Genomic DNA, 20,406 nt, shown 5'->3' on the forward strand with positions numbered 1-20,406 from the left:
ATAAAGTAACGAGTTACTTTTTTAAAATTTAGCAATAAGTTATTCAATTACAGTTGAAAGCAGGAACTAAAGTTAAGTAACTTATTACTTTAAAAAAAGTAACTTACTCAACACTGCATTCCATGAACATTTCTTTCACCAAGCCACTGGCACTTTACTCTTGCACCTTGTATACAGATCTACACTTTTTCACTTTATTGCTAAGACCACTAATTGTACTTCTGCTGCTATGTGTGTGTGTGTGGTTGTGTATTGTCAGTATTCTTATTGCACACTGTGTGCATGTTGTGTTGTATTGTATTGTACATGCCTATATCAGTATGTTAGTGTTCGAAAAAAAACTGCATGTGTGAGTGTGTAGTGTCTGTGTGTATGCTGTGAATGAATGTGTCATAAAAAGAATGGTAAATTCATGTATGAGTAGGTTAGGTGTGTGTGTGTGTGAGAGAGAGAGAGAGAGAGAGAGAGAGAGAGAGAGAGAGAGAGAGAGAGAGAGAGAGAGAGAGAGAGAGAGAGAGAGAGAGAGAGAGAGAGAGAGTGAGTGAGTATTGTCAACGTCTTATTTAAATGCTTTTACTTTAACTGCACATTGGAGACTGGTCAAACGCAATTTCAAACTTCTGTGCTAAACTTGTTACATAGATTTTTGACAATTAAGTACACTTGACTTGACTTGACTGTAGTGCCACAGAGCATGTCAATTTAAGGCTGGCTCTCCGGTGCCACCATGTGGCCATTGTGAGAGGATGGGAAACAGCGCTTGACAGTAGGCAGCGCATCAGTCTCATAATCTGAAGGTCGTGAGTTCGAGCCTCACACGAGGCACAATGTTAGAGGTATAAATTATGCCGCACAGATTAGTGACTTGATAAGGAGCAAGGTGACCTGACCCAAGACAACAGTACACACACGCGAAACGCACGGACACAAACTACAGAACAGGTCAACAACTTCACTTCAATTAGTTCCAGCTTCATGACACCAATCATCGACAGAAAGAGTTGGCCAACGTACCTGTATGCTCAACTTGGACTTGACTCGAGCCCATCAGAACTAGTATGAGAAGAAGAGGCAGCATTCCAGGCCACACCAGAAATCGCACACATGCAAACACTTCCACAGATCACTTCAACTGACCGCAAGTTTAAGCAGCCTCTGCTCTCATCTCCCCCTGCCTGCAAGCAATAGGGATGCGTAGTCGGCAGGATTCGAACCTGCGCGGGGAGACCCCAATGGATTTCTAGTCCATCGCCTTAACCACTCGGCCACGACTACATTGAGGCTCTTGGGTGCCCCCATGTGGCGAATGGTAGTGTGAGGCCCTCAGTAATGCACACAACAGCTGACAGAAAAGATGTCAGGTCACAGTGCTTTGCAATCACACTAGTGATATATGTATACAACCACAGCTAATGCCCATGAATGAAAAAGTAATTCGTAATTAATGTACAAGTCATGATTATAATGCGCCATTTGATTTTCTGCACCGTGGGGCAGCTATCACTCTGAATGACGTAAGGCGCAAGTACAGCCCTACCGGGCGACACGGCGTCAAACTAGTGAGTCCCCTCTGGTGCTACCATGTGGCCATTGTGAGAGGATGGGAACCTGCGCTTGACATGACAACTTGGTTGCCATTTGGTTGCCGTGCCTGGGGCTGTCAATCAAACTCAAGAGGTTTCACAGCCTCGTTGGCGCAGTAGGCAGCGCGTCAGTCTCATAATCTGAAGGTCGTGAGTTCGAGCCTCACACGGGGCACAGTTTTAGAGGTATAAATTATGCCGTACAGATTAGTGACTTGATAATAGGGGTGGGACGATTCACAAAATTCACAGTTCGGTCCATATCACAGTTTTCAGATGACACTGCACTGCTATCTTTATTTCAAGGTCCACACTCCAGTCATGGGCTAGCATTGACCTCATTTGTGAAGTGGTGCGACGATAATTTTTTAGATTTAAATGTAGCCAAGACAAAAGAGCTCATAATTGATTTTAGGAAGGCAAAGGCAGAACCAATAGCAAGTGTCATACATGGGGGAGACGTGGAAATCGTTGACTCCTATAAGTACTTAGGTACAATATTTGACAGTGAGCTCAAGTTCCATATAAACACTGAGACAATTGTCAAAAAGGGACAACAGAGAATTCATTTGCTGAGGAAGCTTAACTCCTTCAGTGTCTCTAAAACCATTTTACGTAACTTTTATCAGTCTTTTATTGAGAGTCTCTTAACTTTCTCTTTTTTATGCTGGTTCAATAGCCTTTCAGTCAAAGACAAGAACAGTCTCAGCAGTATTGTTAACACGTCATCAAAGATTATTGGAACACAGCTAAATAGTCTGAGTGCTCTGTTCAACAAACAGGCAGTCCAAAGGCTAAAAGTATCACTAGTCAACCTGACCATGTTTTAAGTGGTGAATTTTCATTAATGCCCTCTGGGAGGCGCTATTATTCTGTCAGGACAAAAACAAAGCGTTACTCTGGATCTTTCATCCCTACAACCATTAGATTATTAAACAAGGTTGTAGGGGTAGAGTTCATTACTGACCATTTAATTTACTGAGGGCTGCTCATCACTGACAGGACAGGGTGTTTGAATGTATGTGTTAAAATGTGTATGTTTTTGTTTCCTATTTATTATTTATTGTTTTTTGTTTCCTTTAGGTTTTGTATTTCATTTTCTACTCTTTTTATTTATACTATCTATTCATTGACTGATGGAGACTGGGACCGCAAACTGAATTGCCCTTCATGGGACTAATAAAGTAATCTGAATCTGAATCTGAATCTGAATCTGAACATATCAAGGTCACGGTTTTCGGTTCTGTTTTTTTTTTTTTTTTAATTCTTTTTATAAAATGTATAAAGCACCCGAAATATTATAGCGTATGCTAATATAAAAAGTATAATTATAATGTAGGCTTCTCATGAATAAGTTGAATTTGACTTCAACCTAACAAGGTGAAGTTACTGACAGATGAAAGAGATCAATGATTTTAACAAGCTTCCACTTCATTTGACAAAAAGGGAGAACTAAGTCCTAACTTTTTAGCAGACAAATATTCAAATATTACATACTATAACACATTTAAAGTGCCAAAACAAATCAGCTACACTCCTGTAGGCAATGGGACTATTAGGTCAGTGAAGTATGACTATTTTAGTTAATGACACACTGAGAACGAATTGGGCTTTTATTTTGATTACGCATCCCGTGACTTGTGCTTAGGATCAGTTTCTTCCTATCATGAAACAGGCGGCCGTGAGAAGCATAGAAGAAAAATCATAAGACAAATGTATTGTTAAGTGAAGAAGTGATAGGATTAAGCTATGTTAAAAGTTGAAATTTAAGATAAGAAATAGTTTAAAAAGATGGGTTTTTTTTCAGTGTATGCAAAAGAATATTTCACCAAACATCTAAGCTGAGCCTGTTTAAACAATAACATTTTATTTTGGTTATATTTTTAAACATAAATGTTAACTACAGCACAAAGTCCTCTTCATTCCATCATAGTTTAACTGGCTACATAATATAATTAGGCCTACAGTTTATTGCAGTAAGGACAGCGCAGTGACCATGAATCTGTTGGAAATGTCACGTTTTTGTCCAGAATCCCCATTCAATGCCACGTAGATATACACTAGAACTACTGTAACGTAAGTCACCCTGGCTAAGAACTTTGTTCTGCTAATCTGTCATTTTTTGTTAAGTCATGTTCATTTCATTGAAATTGATCAGAAAAGACCGGGAGCAGCCACTTGCATTAACGTGGAGAGAGGGAGGGGGGAGGGGGGGGGGGGGGGAGAAAGAGAGACGGTGCTTGAACTGTCGTCCAGGCTTGTACGAAATTCCGAATGGAAAGAATTTCAATTCAAAGTAATGCCATAATACGAACACTAGGTGGTGGCGTTCTATGTACTTTCAATGGGTGGTGTAGATTAAATTCAAAGAAATTCAAGGCAATGGCACCACCTAGTGTTCGTATTATGGCATTATTTTCAATGGAAATTCTTTCCATTCAGGATTTCGTACAAGCCTGCTGTCGTCACAGTATGCCTTTCTGTTGGCTGATAGAATCAGTCTTTCCACACTCAATAACCTATGCAGTCTATGTCTTCTATGGTTGTTAAAAGAGAAGGATTTTATTTGCGTCGTCCTCCGTCTCCAGGGTTTTTTTTTTTTAACAGTGGGCACTGTGCCATTACGCACGTGCCAAGTCCCGTGACCTGACAATCGCACGGTTTCGGGGTTCGGCACAAACCGTCCCATGCCAACTTGATAAGGAACAAGGTGATGACCCAAGACAAAAGTACACAGTACACACGCGTGAAACATTCGGACACAATCTACAGAACATATGAACAACTTCACTTCAATTAATTTCAGTTTCATGACACCAATCATCGACAGAAAGAGTCGGCCAACGCGCCTGTATGCTTAATTTGGACTTGACTCGAGCCCATCAGAACCAGCATGTGAACAAGAAGCAGCGTTCCAGGCTACACCAGAAATCACACACAGGCAAACACTTTCACAGATCACTTTAACTGACCGCAAGTTTGAGCAGGCTCTGCTCTCACCTCCCTATGCCTGCAAACAATAGGGATGCATAGTCGGCAGGATTCGAACCTGCGCGGGGAGACCCCAATGGATTTCTAGTCCATCGCCTTAACCACTCGGCCACGACTACATGGAGGCTCTCTGGTGACACCATGTGGCCAATGAGCCTCCATGTGGCCCAGTGTTAATTTTGCCAGCTTTTTAAAATTTTGTCTTAAGGGGGATTCATACCTGGCGTGACTGGCGCTACCCTCCTTCATACTTCACTCGCGACGATGGCGCGCGCCGTCACGTGACCCAAAATGACGTCACACGCTGTGGCGCGAGCTGCCGTGGCGCGAGTTTGTGCACCCCACATTTTTTGTAACTTGGCGTGCGCCACCAGCGACCATGTAGGTAGGCAGACAAAGCAGGAGTTGCGAAGAGAGGCTACAGCTACTGTAGGCTACTACAGAATGGATTCTGCATCATTTTGAGGATAATAAAAATGTCCTAGAGAGTTATTTTATCTTCTCTCTTAATAATAATAATAATAATAATTGTATTTGTATAGCACTGTGTCATACAAGGCATGTAACTCAAAGTGCTTAACAAATGGGAAAAACATTGTTAGAGATAGATTTAAAAGGAGAGGAGAGATAGATTTAAATGGAGAGGTATAGAGGAGAGGCAGAAAAAGCAGGAAGGCAGAGGAAGAAGAGATAGACAGAGAATGTAGAGTCATAAGGTCAACGTAGGTTAGGACCAGGATTCTTAGATGTGTAAGGTCCATAGTGGCTGGGCCTATCATAAGTCATAGATAGTCACACAGAGATTGGGCGCTCAGGTGCGGCCCCTGGTGGCATCAGGGGTGAGGAAAAACTCCCTTTCGCTTGATTCATAGTTTGTGAGGGGGAAAAAAAGCTCAGTGAGGTCTGAGAAAAAAAGACCCCCTGTAGTCAGGAAGAAACCTCAGGCAGAGACCAGCGGCCACCTAGGGGAGCCCCCTGCCAGGGCTGGATTGCGAGTAGTAAGGGCGCTGCGGCGGCTGGGACACTATGACGTCTTGGCAGCTAGGAGTTGGCAAGGATGAAGAGGTGGGTCTTCAGCTGCTTCTTAAAGGAGTCGACGGAGGTGGCTGATCGGATGTCGATGGGGAGGGTGTTCCATCTCTTGGGCGCATAGCAGGCAAACGCGGCGTCGCCGATCTTCTTCTGCGGGGGGTGGGGGGTCCTTAGCAGCTTGGCATCAGTGGACCTGAGAGCTCGAGCAGGGGCATAAAAAGAGAGCATGTCTGAGATATAGCTAGGGGCAAGTCCATTTAATGCTTTAAATACTGTGAGCAGAATCTTAAAGTCGATTCTGTATGAGACAGGTAACCAGTGCAGGTCTGCCAAGACAGGAGAGATGTGCTCTCTCATTCTGGTTCTTGTTAGGATTCTTGCCGCAGAATTTTGAATGAGTTGCAATTTGTCAATTGATTTTTTTGGGAGACCAGAGAAAAGAGCATTGCAGTAGTCTATCCTACTGGTGACAAAGGCATGAATAAGTTTCTCAGCGTCTTGTCGGGGGGCCAAGCCGCGCACTTTGTTGACATTTCTAAGATGGAAAAAAGCAGATTTTGTTATCTTGTTGATGTGAGGCTCAAAGCTCAAATCCGAGTCTATGACCACACCTAGGCTAGTAACCTTATCTTTAATGTGTATGCTTAGGTCACCTAGGCTTGAGTGGAGTTTTGCACGTTTTTTCTTAGGCCCAATGAGCAACACTTCAGTTTTATCTTCATTTAATTTTAGGAAGTTACTGTTCATCCAATCTGTAATGGCAGACATGCATTTAGTCAAGGCATGAATGGCAGTGGTTTGGCTAGGCTCGACAGAGATATATAGTTGAGTGTCATCGGCATAGCTATGAAAATCAACATTGTGCTCTCTGATGATGGAGCCCAGGGGCAACATATAGAGAGAGAAGAGGCTTAAATGCTGTTCAGTGAAACAATTGTTGACTTTGTTCAGAAGCACGTTGTGTTCGGCGATCTATTTATAATTCTGCCGCCAGAACAATGCTCTCACATGGTCTTGGAATGATCTGGCAATGTAGGCTACAACAAAAATCTATGTTTCAATGTGGTAAGTCACAAGTCAGACGTTCAGTAGCCCTACAGCAGCCGTGTTTGGCTTTCTATTTTATACATCCGTAGAACCCACGCTGCGAGTTGCGAAAGATACTGCAGTTTCTCTCATGAACAGCAGAGGGCACTTCCGAAAATGCGAGCGAAAGCCTGTTTGAAGTATAGTCTGGCGCAAGTGATGACGTCATTGATGGTTCTCGCGCCAAACGCGCCAAAGTGCGCACGTGAAGTATGCAGAGCCCTTTAGTCTTAGTCACAATGACGAAAATCAATTTTAATCTAAGTCAAATTTAGTCATTGCCTTCCCAATATAGTCTTAGTCTAAATGACGAAAAGCAATTTTAGTCTTAGTCAATTTTTTGTCATTTTAGTCAACACTGTACTTAATAGAACTTCTCCACACACTGCTTCTCTTAACATATATCATTGACTGTACAGAATAAACCTCCGCACACTGCTTCTCTTTTTAGCATATATCACACTGTACAAAATAAAACTTCTACACACACTGGTCACCCTTCATTTCTTTAATTTCAAGTGGTGTTGTAGGGTGACCAGAGAGAACAACCAATTTCCTGATGAGACTGTAAAATCGAACACAAATAAAAGCAGAGCAACAAGCCGTGATTGACTGATGAGTTTCCCCCCTTGCAATGTCGACCGCATCGCGCTGACATTGATATGACAGTTGATAGACATGCGGTGCAATAGTCATCACGAAACAAGCATCTGCAAATTTCATATGGACAAATCAATCTCTTAACCTATCCATTATTGAGTTTTGTGGCATAGTTGAAAAGCCTAAGCTTAATTGATTTCTACTCTAGAAACACTTCTAGCCACAGACATGCTGTGTGGCATGAATGGTTGCTGTGTTGACATCAAATACACATGAAAAGGCATTTGTGACTAAAAAGTGCATACTGTACATGAGTCCTGCTGCAACCATGTCACCGGCCTAACCCATTACCTTAAACCAAGGGCAAAACCCGATTAAGCTGTTTGCACCACACCAGGCGCAAGCAGAATTGCAAATATGACAAAGCAGTTGTCCCTTCTGTCCCTTGACCGTCTTGAATGCAGCCTTTCCCCCCAAACCAAACCCATGAGGTTGACCACGGACACTCCCCTAGGGTGGCGCCGGATGGGTTTCTTTGCAGCTTCTTTGCTGCATTTGAGAGCTCACAGCTGGCCCTGTGAAGTAGCCTCATGTTTTCATTAGGTCACCAAGAAGAAACTTTGATTATAGATGCATTACCAATGTCTCTAAACAAGGTCTATATGTAAACTCCCTCTCACATTCATAATTCCAACAAGAGGATGTTCTCTCTCACAAAAGAGCAAAAACACTATTTGTCGTTGTTAGCTCATCCATTATTTCAATGGAAGCTAACATTTCTCTCACTGTGGGATTGTTACCTACAGGACAAAACCATGCGCACTTTGGTGGCCTAAAAGATGTCTGAACTTGACAAATAAAAATACATGACAATATTGTGCTTATGAATTTACTACTATCCCTGATAGCCCGGTTTACTGCCCTTCCATATCTTGCTTGCAGTTAGCAAAAACAATCAGAGTCCGTCATGGAACCCAACCACCGATGGGCTCCTCAACGGAACTGAGCATGTTGAAAATGACCTGAAGCAGACCCATGGGTACCTCCGTCCTCCAACACTCTCAAACACACCGAGACACACCAAGGCACCAATGTGGGGCTCGAACCCACGACCCAGAGATTAAGAGTCTCATGCTCTAACGACTGAGGGAAACTGTGCAGCTATCCGACGCACTCAGAGAGAGGGGCCCGAGAAGCAAGGCCCTATAAAAGTTGTCTGACTGTCGGCGGCAATGGACACTCCCATTCACTAGGCGTTGAAGGACAAGAAAAAAATGCCACAAGCAGTCTCTGTGGCGCAATCGGTTAGCGCGTTCGGCTGTTAACCGAAAGGTTGGTGGTTCGAGCCCACCCAGGGACGATGCCCTTTTCTGTGACAGTGGACATGACAAACTTGTGACCAATCAGTGGTAGTGGCCCATTTCACTAATAAGAAAAGCAAGAGGCATCCCCAGGTCCCCAGGTCAGGTTTCAGCACAGGTGTCAGAGTCAGCTATGTATATCCGTCTGACACGATGGGAGGAGGAGTGCCAAACATAGAAATTGGCCAGTACGGGGATCGAACCCGCGACCTTGGCGTTATTAGCACCACGCTCTAACCAACTGAGCTAACCGGCCATGCTGCCTGGATTTGTGCACTGCTGTGTTGTGCAACTTGGCAGGGGTCCAAAGGTCTGAACCCGCTCCCCTCTACACATGGCAAAACATGAAGTCCACAGTAAAGGATTTTTTTTGCTTTTCATTGCTTTTAATAGAATTTTTAAAAGGTGCACTGTGTAAGATTGTGGTCTGATCAGGTTTTGCAGCTATGCTGCTCATTGAAACTTTGATCTTCTATGAGTATTTACTAAGTAATAAACTAATATTTACTAGTATGACCAAAGTATAGTAAGTTGCAGCTAAAAATGGCTATTTCTGGAAATTCAAAATGACAGACCATGGAGAATATCCCCCTTTTCATGTATGAAAAATGCAATTTTCCCAGGCATAATGCATAAGCTTAAGACTTACTTAGAATTCGATGGTGGTGTTAAGCAGTCATGAAAAATGTAACATTAATAAATGGACTGCATAAATTCTAGAAAGAAACAGCAAAAACTACTACACAGTGCACCTTTAAGCAAAATTCATACAAACTCTTTATCTGGCCACGTTAGTGCCGCAGGAGAATGTCAATTCAAGGCTGGCTCTCTGGTGCCACCATGTGGCCAATGTGAGAGGATGGGAACCTGCGCTTGACATGACAACATGGTTGCCATTTGGTTGCCGTACCTGGGGCTGTCAATCAAACTCAAAAGAGGTTTCACAGCCTCGTTGGCGCAGTAGGCAGCGCGTCAGTCTCATAATCTGAAGGTCGTGAGTTCGAGCCTCACACGGGGCACAGTTTTAGAAGCATAAATTATGCCTAACAGATTAGTGACTTGATAAGGAACAAGGTGACCTGACCCAAGACAACAGTACACAGTACACACAAGTGAAACGCACGGACACAAACTACAGAACATGTCAACAACTTCACTTCAATTAATTTCAGCTTCATGACACTAATCATCGACAGAAAGAGTTGGCCAACGTAAGTTACCTGTATGCTCAATTTGACTCGAGCCCATCAGTACTAGCATGAGAACAAGATGCAGCATTCCAGGCCACACCAGAAATCGCACACATGCAAACACTTCCACAGATCACTTCAACTGACCGCAAGTTTGAGCAGGCTCTGCTCTCATCTCCCCATGCCTGCAAGCAATAGGGATGCGTAGTCGGCAGGATTCGAACCTGCGCGGGGAGACCCCAATGGATTTCTAGTCCATCGCCTTAACCACTCGGCCACGACTACATGGAGGCTCTCTTGTGCCCCCATGTGGCGAATGGTAGTGTGAGGCCCTCAGTAACGCACCCAACAGCTGACAGAAAAGATGTCAGGTCACAGTGCTTTGCAATCACACTAGTGATATACCGGTATGTATACAACCACAGCTAATGCCCATGAATGAAACAGTTATCGGTAATTAATGTACAAATCATGATTATATTTCTTAGATGATCCAGTAAATAAATAAATAAAAAAAGATAAATAGTGCCTGTGCTTGCACCACCCTGACGTCTGCTACTATTGACTCCCAATGCCTTGGTCTCATTCCATTCTATCCATGAAGTCAAAGGCTGGACTTAAGTTCAACACAAGCTCACGTCTCTTAGCCAATTTTAGCCTAAGTCACATGCAAAAAACACCTGCTGAATACCTAAGCCCTTTTTGGGAAAAGGTGCCCTCTGCCTATTAAAAGCTAAATATCTTAGCCTTTGTTATCTCAGAGTGCATGTCTTTCAGAGAAGATATCCTACATAGTAGAGCAGAGAAGCAGCATTTAGATGTGGGAGTATGTCGTGCACATGCAGGAAAGTAGACAATGAAAAAAATGTTGAACCTCGATCACTATGATGGAGCCGGTGCAGTTGAAAGTCTTATCCCGACCTGAACTTCAACAGAGAACTACACATTAACATTCATATAAGACCAGTCCTTTGTGCAAATGAATTTGCGGCTTGTGTGTGTGTGTGTGTGTGTGTGTGTGTATCCTCCACTACAGTTGTGTGGGCTCTTCGCAGTGGGTGTTATCATGTATGCACCAATGTCATGTCACTAATGCACATGTGCGCATACACACACGTTATGCTGCATGTGAATACAATGACAAGCATTCATTTACACACACACGCACACACACCTATGAATATGCAATGACATAGGCAGGAAGCAATTTACTTTACCAACGAGCATGCTTTAAGATGTAGAGGGCCACTTGTCGCAAGGCAGTGTGCTATCTGTCTGAGGGAAGTCTCTTGCTGAGAGCTTGTTGCGTTTTCGGTTCTATACGGAACTCATTAATATCACATGTCAAAGAATATTTTCAGAATACCCTTGTGCTACGTAGAAAAAGACAACGCCCAATGACTATGCATCTGCTTCCGTTGTGATGACTGGCCAGAAATATAGAAATACGTTACACACGTGGCCCACTTAACAGCGCCAGGATGCCTCTTTTGAGAAACTGCTGGAAAAAGTGGTCTGGCACACACTGTAATGGAGTTAGTGCAGCAATTACCTCAAACAATCTTTCACTTGGTGATACAAGCATCAAATTTGGTTCAGAGGTGCTTCAGACCCTACCCTTTTAGAAAAGGTCGCTATCCAGGTGAAAAAAAAAATGGCGGCCATTTTCCAAGATGGCCGCCAATTGAACTGCTTTTAAATGGCTTTTATGTATATTTTGATTGATCATATTTTGAATGTCTATGTATGGAAATATATTATGTTAAGCATGGAAAATTCAATGATATACAAAAAAAATATTGACAATTATAGTATTTTCATAATTACATGTAAATAAACTAACACTCACTGAATGATTCTAAATATTACAAAAACAGAAGTAGGCCTATAATGATTACATGTTTGTTGTTTAGGTAGGAAAACTCTATGATACACATGATGTTGGATTAGTTACAGTGAGTCCAATATGTATTTGATCCCTTGCTGATTTTGTTGGTTTGCCTACTAACAAAGACATGATCAGTCAATAAATGTTATGATAATATGTATTCTAATATGGAGAGACAGAATATCAAAAAGAAAATCCAGAAATTAATTTAAGAGAATATATATTAATTTATTTCCATTTCATCGAGCAAAATAAGTATTTGATCCCCTGCCAACTGATTACAGTTCCGGGCCCACAGACCAGATGGGCACTTCCGATCAACTTGTCATCTGAATTAAAGACACTTGTACATACTAACATGCATAAAAGACACATTGAATCAGCAGAATCAGTCCATAGTATGAGTGAATCAGTCACACTCCAACCTCACCAGCATGGGAAAGACCAAAGAGCAGTCAAATTATATCAGGGACAAGATTTTAGACCTGAACAAAGATTAAATGGGCTGCAAAGCCACAAGAAAGAGACTGGGTATTAATGACCCAGTTGTTGATGCATTTCTTCCAAAATGTGAGGAATACAAAATGACTATCCATCAGCCTGTCTGGGGCTCTATACAAGATTTGACCTTTTTGACCTGATTTGATAATCATGAGAACAGAAAGAAAGCACCCTATACCTGTACGGGATGAACTAGGCAATGATATCAAAGCTTCTGGGACCAAAATCACTGAGAAAACTACTGGTAGCACTTATTGCCACAGAGGTTTAAAATCCTGTAGTGCACACATGGTACCTCTACTTCAGAAGGAACCTGTGCAGTCCCACCTGAGGTTTGCCAACGGACATCAGACTGGTTTAGGATATGATAAGGAGGTGCTGTAGTCAGATGAAACCAAAAATCAAGCTGTTTGGCATTAATACAATTCAATGTGTTTTGAGAAAGAGTACTGCTGTCTATGATCCCAAGAACACCCTCCTCACCATCATGCATGAAAGTGGTATCATTATGGTTTGAGGGTGTTTGTCTGGCCAAGGCACAGGGCAACTTCACATCGTCAATGAATGGAAAGAGGGAGAGATATAATGTGCAATCCTGAGTGCAAACGTCTTTCCCTCCACCACTACACTGAAGGGTGGGCCATTTTTGGATCTCCCAACATGACAATAATACACAACATACAGTCAAAGCAACGAAGGAGTGGCTCAATAAGAAGCATATTAAAGTCGTGGAGTGGCCTACAGTCTCCAAATATTAACCCTATAGTAATTCTATGGAAAGAACTGAACCTCCCATTTGCCAAGCTACAGACCACAAACTGTTAATGTCTTAGAGATAATATGCATAGAAAAATGGGCAAAAATATTTTCTACTATATGCACAAACATTGTCATCAACTAAAAGAAGCATCTGACCTCAGTGCTAGACAACTAGGGCTTTGCCACAAAGCACTTTATCTTCTTTAGCTAGAGGGGTCAAATACTTATTTGCCTAAATTAAATACAAATAAATTAAAATATATTATTTTAAGTTATTTTCCGGAATTTCTTTTTGATATTCTGTCTCTCCATGTTTGAATACATATTATCATACATTTATAGACTGATCATGTCTTTATTAGTGGGCAAACCGGCAAAATCAGCAAGGGATCAAATACATATTGGACTCACTGTATTTTTATTCCTCACATTTGCAGGAACATAACTGTGTACAGTTAAGGCTAAAGCAATAGCATTTGCATCTTCCTCGGCAGTCAGTCTTGCATCCACATTTTGTCAGTTGCTGGCAACTTTCCGCAATTGTAGGAAGCTTTGACCAGAGAACTTTCCAGGCCTCGCCATCTTTTTGCCACCCTCAGTTGGCAGGGCTTTCAATTTGCATTTTGCACATAGTATCCCGGTCCCATATACAGGCAGTTTGGCAGCGGACCGTTTAACATGATGGACAAGGGATGCACTTGTCGGTGGAATGGCATCATAGGATCTTTGTTTCCGAGCAAACAAGTCCAGTCTTAACCTCATCAACCTTGTCTGTTGTGCTGTTCTTGTCATAAATATTGATGACAAACCTCTCAAGAAGGTTCAGGTCAGTATCTTCAGTATACTTCTGGGTATGAACAGAGGTTTTTGAAGACATGAGTCACTTCAGGGCAGACGTCCCATGTTTGCCATGCTGTTTTCTTGCCTTTGCTATGGAAAGCTGATACAACATCACAGCCAGTGAAAGAATGGAAGGACAAGGACATCATGCTTTTGGATTTCTCTGGCCCAAGATTCAACATCATGTCATGAATTGGCAGCCACCTGATGGAATGACCATGGCCAAATTCGATCCACATCATCTCTAATCCTGAATCCGGAAGAATTGCAAAATTGCTGACTGCAACACTGCAATACCACCTCCTCCACCCAATCTTTATATATCTAACCTGATAGGCAGCAGGTTGAGCTCTTGAAATTGTGGTATGTTTGTGGCTAGCATGGAATAGCCATCAGAACTACAGCTGTAATGGGTAGGGGAGACTTCAACTCCTCTTTTGTATCTTTCTGACAGAGGCAGCACTTCTTCCAGTCTTTTTTAGTAGTCAAGTCAAGTCGGTTTTATTGTCAATTTCTGTACATGCACTGGCCATACAAAGAATTGAAATTACGTTTCTTACTTTCCCATGCAGACATAGACATAGACTTTAGGTGTGGACTTAGGCAATTAGACATAGACAGTATACATGCATTACACCTAGAGTACCTATACAATATCCTTACAGACACATAAAGTGGAAAACTGGGTAACAACAGACATACATAGAACATGTATTAAGAAGAGGTATTGTTGTGCATTTTCAGTTATGTCCTATTGTGACGATTCTGATATAGTGATAGTAGCATTGTGAAATAATAATGCATATAAAGTAAGCAATTGTAATGTGCAATATTTACAACTATAGTTGGTAGCCAGTTTTCAAGTACAGTCATTAAGTAACAGTCATGAAGCAGCAGCAACATGTGTGTGCATGTTTGTGTGTGCCTTTGAGTTAGTTCAGTGCTGTGTGTGTGTGTGTGTGTGTGTGTGTGTGTGTGTGTGTGTGTGTGTTCGAGTTAGTGCAAGTAGAATGTGCAATCACAATTCAGTGTTGAGAGGGGGCTATCGGTGATAGGAGGGCGGGTTAAGAGTTCAGCATCCTGATTGCTTGGTGTATGAAGGTCTTTGCCAGCCTGGTGGTATCTGAGCGGAGGCACCTGTACCTCTTTCCAGAGGGCAGGAGACTGAACAGTTTGTGTGCAGGGTGACTTATGTCCTTGGTGATCATCAGTGCTTTTCGGGTGGGGCGGGTGGTGTAAATGTCCTGCAGAGAGGGAGTGGCGCTCCAATGATCTTCTACCCTGTGTTCACAATGCACTGGAGTGTCTTCCTGTTTTGCTCTGTGCAACCTCCTCCCCACACTGTGTCACACAGCTGATCAGGATGCTCTTGATGGTTCCTCTGTGGAATGCTGTCATGATGGAGGGTGTAGCACTTGCCTTCTTCAGTTTGCACAAAAAGTAGAGGCGCTGTTGGGCCTTCTTCGCCAGTGATGATGTGTTTGTGGTCCAAGAGAGGTCGTCGCTGATGTGCACTCCAAGGAATTTTGTGCTGCTCACTCTCTCCACAACATCATTGTCGATGGTCAGTGGTAGCAGTTGTTTTTGGCCCCTCTGAAAGTTGACAACAATCTCCTTGGTCTTGTTGACATTCAGCAGGAGGTTGTTGTCCTTACACCATCTGGCCAGCAAGTCTACTTCTTCTCTGTAGTGAGTCTCGTCACCCTTAGTGATGAGGCCCACCAGTGTTGTATCGTACGCAAACTTCATCAGATGGTTAGTGCTGTGGGTCGTTGTGCAGTCATGTGTCAGCAGCGTGAACAGCAGGGGGATGAGCACACAACCTTGCGGGGCCCCCGTGCTCAGGGTCAGGGTGATTGAGGTATTGTTCCCGACACGTACTGCAGCTCAATGGATTTTTAGCAGACATCTTGTGTAATACGGTTAAAGGCAGAGGGTCTATCCTTTTACCACCCAACCGTTCAAATTATCAAAGCACATTGAGATATGGGACACAACAAGGTTAAGTCATCTTCTGCCCTAGCCGGGCTCCGCCCTACTGGTGACGCAACGCCTTCGGCTCAGCTACACACATTAGGGCCAGGAGCTTGCTCTTTCTCGCTACAGCGGGATCTCTACCCACTTTGTCTGGAACCAATCAACTGTGCATTTCCAACAGTCCTGGGTAGAGATTTGTTCAAGGCAGTGACGTGGTTTAAGCAGAGACTTTGTATTGGGCTAAGAAATGTTTGGTTTAAACTTCGGCACAGCCCTCAACCAGTAGCAAGCCGAGGGAGGCGGGTTAACCAGGCCATGGAAACAAAGTTCGTCCTGTATGGAAACGCTAATCGTTATAGTCCTGGTCAGACCAGAATTGCGGTATGTGATCTGAAGTCTATGAAAATCAGGCAACTTCTGCCCTACCGATCGTTCATCCAGTGTCATTTAAGTCCTGTGCAATCTGTACACTATCCGGGTAACTGAAGCCCCGTTACCCTTGGCTCGGCTCTCCCGCGCTGGCACATCCTGTCAATTCAGGTGCGTCTATCTAACTAAATTTCTAACTACACTAACTACATTTCTAATTAAGCTATTTACAGGGTCTTATTGGATAGCATATGGGAGACTATAAATACTAACAATACAACTAAACTGAGTATACTAAAGAGTTAGTAAACTACAACTACAGCTATTGTACCAAAAGCCGACACTGAACCCCATGCTGAGTCTCACAGTAGTGATGTCACCACTGTGCCCTGGTTGTACTATAACATCACTCTAATACAGAATGTAAACAAAATTGTTTTTACGACATTGTATTCCAACAGTGATGGCAAGGTTAGTATGCATTATTGAATACCTGCTATCGGACAGCTGTATGTCATAAATGCGCATTTTCAGTCACGTAAGGGCTGCCATTTTGAAAAGTGGTGGCCATTTTGTGATGAAATAATGATTCTATGAATTTGTCCTGGTCAGAATGCATACATTTAAATATTTCCATCACTCAGATATCTATATTACTTGCCATTCTAAGACGAAAACAGCTTTTTTCACCTTTAATGAGGCGGCCATCTTGAAAAATGGCCGCCATCTTGTTTTTCACCTGATAGCGACCTTTTCTGGGAGAGTAGGCCCTGGAGCACCTGTGTACCTGATTTGGTGCTTGTATCACCAAGTGAAAGATTCTAATGAAATATTGACTTAAGAAGCCCCACTAACTGGCTTACTTTGTATGGTAGGCCCAAGTGTATGTGACCCCACAAGTTGTGCAACACAGGCCCTTATCAATAACGGTGATCATTTTACTTCGGAGTTACTGTTTTAGTAACCACAATATTCTATAGTGCAGTAGGCCTATTTTGCAGTTTACATAATACATTGTGTCCAAAATGTTGCGCACAACAAAGGCATGGTGTGTTTTACTGGGTTGAGCTACCTGGTCTGCTGTTTCTGGCTGCTATTATGGCTCCAGAACTCCAGCAAAAATGTCTACCAACATTTCTGATGAGTCATGGTGGAGCACTAAGCAACAGGGTCGTTTGGTGCACACGGTGAGTTTGTGTGTAAACTTACTTGGGACTGGAGACAGACACAATTCGTGAGTCCATCGCTGGGTGATTCAATCAGGAGAAAGATCTGCAAATACAGATTTGTTTTAAGTGTCTATCACCAAACAAGCAAATTCAATTCGCGACAGCAAGCATACAACCACGATAGGCCTACTCAATAACTACCGTTTAGGCCTCTTGGTGGCATTGGCACGCGCAAGAATTTCGCCGAGCAGCACTAGGCAAAGGCACTAACAGTCGAGTGCAAGTTAAGCGGATACATTCACCTGCTGTGTCCTTCGGCTATAGCTTACATTAATAACAACGTAATTAAATCATATCACACCAACATTAGGCTTAGACCTACTAGTTAAATTAAAGTTTAACATGAAGATGGCGTGTCTCTTACTTACGCTGACTTATCCTAGGCCTACGATGCACATGTCTGCATTAGATTTAACAAAGACTTTAGAATCTCTGGTAGGTCTAAACTGCTTGCAAGTGTGCCATACAAGCTTAAACACGTGTGACTATATATTTTTAAATACACCTTACCCGTAGACCAATAGTGAACCCACACTTGAAATTCACGCACTACGAGCCGTCTTCACGAAAACAAAATGGTGTCACGTGACTTTTCCTTTGCCTTCAACGAGACAAGGCCGACTTGAACCTTCCGCGTCAACCGGCGGGCGTTCCAATGCATTTCATCAATTACGAGGTCAGAAACATCCCATCTCCCAGGTTCTCTGATGTCACCTAATTAGCAAAGTGCGAGTTGGCTGATCAGTGTCGGCAGTCCTGGACGCAGCCGGTGCGGGACCACGGTAAAATGCAGGTGCTTTTAATTAGGCTCGGTCGCTGAGTTCAGGGGCCAGGGGGGCAGGTCTGGATGGACATCTCCCTCCTCCCCCCCCCTGAGCACATCGAGTCCCCTTGTCATCCAGCGCTAAGCTTGTACACGGGAAGAAAAATAGCTCTGGAAGTCATTGTGTGCATCCCAATATGTGTCCTTGCCTCCTCCACTTGTGCTTGTCTCCTCGTCCCGTTTCCTGGCCCCTCCTCCGTGGAGAAAACAATAAAGTTTCCCAGCTGTCAGCCTCGCCACAACAACTTTTGAGGGACTGTTTTTCATTCACCATAACAATTGCACACAAGAAAAAGACTTTACAATTGAGCTTTTGCAAGATATTGAAATATAATGCTGTTGTCAGTGATGTCATCATGACAAGAAGCAAGTGGAGGAGGCAAGTGGAGGAGGCAAGGTCACATATTGGGATGCACTCATTGCACCGTGCACCAAGGACGCGCGCATGCTAGAGCGAGACCGAGTGTGCATCCCAATATGTGTCCTTGCCTCCTCCACTTGTGCTTGTCTCCTCGTCCCGCCTCCTGGCCCCTCCTCCGTGGAGAAAACGATAAAGTTTCCCAGCTGTCAGCCTCGCCACAACAACTTTTGAGGGACTGTTTTTCATTCACCATCCCAATTGCAAATGAGAAAAAGACTTTACAATTGAGCTTTTGCAAGATATTGAAATATAATGCTGTTGTCAGTGATGTCATCATGACGAGAAGCAAGTGGAGGAGGCAAGTGGAGGAGGCAAGGTCGCATATTGGGATGCACCCCGATTCTTGCTGCGCTCCTGACCTGTGTGTGTGTGTGTGGGGGGGGGTCCTGTACGTTGTAACGTGTGCATGGAGATCACCTGTGCTCTCGATAGGAGGTCACGCACACCTGTGGGCATCGTCTCCTTGCCGTGCTCTCGTATACGAGCCATGTGTCCTAGCCCTATTGGCTTTTGTTTGCTGTGCCTTGTATAGGCCTACTGATCATGTGTGTTCTTAAATTGCATGCCGATTTTATCTAACCTAGCCTGGTTCACACCGGACGGTGTATGTACACATAGGCACCGTCTGGTGTGAACCAGGCTATATCTAACCCGACTTTGTGCTGTTTCCTACTTGACACTTTTGGGGTTGGTAGAGAATCACTGTACACTCTTAGAATAGCAGGTTCCTCGAGGAACCTTTTAGGGTTCCTCACCATTGCCACTGGGGAGGAACCTTTTTGATTCAGAGAGGTTCCTCAAGGAACCCTTATAGAAAGGTTCCTTGAGGAACCCTTTTGAAAGGTTCCTTGAAGAACCCTGGGGGTATTTATTGATACATAATAATACTACTACTACTACTACTAATAATACAAATAACAATACATTATTATTATTATTATTATTATTATTATTATTATTATTATTATTATTATATTCATTTATTTTATTCTTAATAACATTATTATTATTATTAATATTATTAATATTATTATTGACAATAGACAACTTAAATGTTTTTATTGATGCATTATTAAAACAATAGCAGATGTAAAATTTGTGATGCACAGGAATTTATATATATACCGGTATATATACTATATACTATAGTCTAGGCAGGATTTCTGAAAAGGTGCTTATTTAAGGTCCTGAAGGCAAACCATGTTCGTAAGACGCACGGCTACTATTTTCAAAGGCGGGTCGGGTCAATATTTTCCATGAATATTTGTTGCGGGCAGGGCAAGCGGACGGACTAGGGAAAAAAGCGGTCAGGTGTGTCTTGTTTTTTCGTCGGCCCGCGCATCACTGGTTTAAATCATTAAATGGAATGGGACCCACCTATTTACTAGATATGTTTCAGCTGTATGCACCAACTAGGTCACTAAGGTCAACGGAGAAGAACTTGCTTGTGATTCCAAAAGTCAAAACAAAATGTGGAGAGGCAGCCTTTAACTTCTATGCTGCAAAGCTTTGGAACCAGCTTCCAGATGACGTAAAAAATGCACCCACTATTAATAGCTTCAAATCTAGACTCAAGACAAAGCTATTCTCAGATGCTTTCCCCTTTACGTTAAATATCATTCTTATTTATATTTTTATGTTTATTTCTTACCATATGTTTTTATCTTTTCTTATGTCCTTTATTTCTGCATTTGTTTTTTGTGAAGCACATTGAGTTGCACCTGTGTATGAAATGCGCTCTAAAAATAAAATTGAC

The 20,406-nt window shown here is 42.8% G+C and overlaps 7 non-coding genes across 7 annotated transcripts; 3 read left to right on the forward strand and 4 right to left on the reverse strand.

Annotated features, from left to right (window-relative positions):
• Positions 1-1,193: 1,193 nt before the first annotated feature.
• trnas-aga (transfer RNA serine (anticodon AGA)) lies at positions 1,194-1,275 on the reverse strand. Its single transcript has one exon. It is a non-coding gene; the product is annotated as a tRNA-Ser (tRNA).
• A 410-nt stretch (positions 1,276-1,685) lies between these two features.
• trnam-cau (transfer RNA methionine (anticodon CAU)) lies at positions 1,686-1,758 on the forward strand. Its single transcript has one exon. It is a non-coding gene; the product is annotated as a tRNA-Met (tRNA).
• Positions 1,759-4,611: 2,853 nt separating this feature from the next.
• On the reverse strand, positions 4,612-4,693 carry trnas-aga (transfer RNA serine (anticodon AGA)). The gene has a single exon. It is a non-coding gene; the product is annotated as a tRNA-Ser (tRNA).
• A 3,885-nt stretch (positions 4,694-8,578) lies between these two features.
• On the forward strand, positions 8,579-8,652 carry trnan-guu (transfer RNA asparagine (anticodon GUU)). The gene has a single exon. It is a non-coding gene; the product is annotated as a tRNA-Asn (tRNA).
• A 183-nt stretch (positions 8,653-8,835) lies between these two features.
• On the reverse strand, positions 8,836-8,909 carry trnai-aau (transfer RNA isoleucine (anticodon AAU)). The gene has a single exon. It is a non-coding gene; the product is annotated as a tRNA-Ile (tRNA).
• Positions 8,910-9,599: 690 nt separating this feature from the next.
• On the forward strand, positions 9,600-9,672 carry trnam-cau (transfer RNA methionine (anticodon CAU)). Its single transcript has one exon. It is a non-coding gene; the product is annotated as a tRNA-Met (tRNA).
• A 374-nt stretch (positions 9,673-10,046) lies between these two features.
• trnas-aga (transfer RNA serine (anticodon AGA)) lies at positions 10,047-10,128 on the reverse strand. The gene has a single exon. It is a non-coding gene; the product is annotated as a tRNA-Ser (tRNA).
• Positions 10,129-20,406: the final 10,278 nt, after the last annotated feature.

This window comes from Engraulis encrasicolus, unplaced genomic scaffold (genome assembly GCF_034702125.1).
Source record: "Engraulis encrasicolus isolate BLACKSEA-1 unplaced genomic scaffold, IST_EnEncr_1.0 scaffold_465_np1212, whole genome shotgun sequence".
NCBI classification, from domain to species: Eukaryota; Metazoa; Chordata; class Actinopteri; order Clupeiformes; family Engraulidae; genus Engraulis; species Engraulis encrasicolus.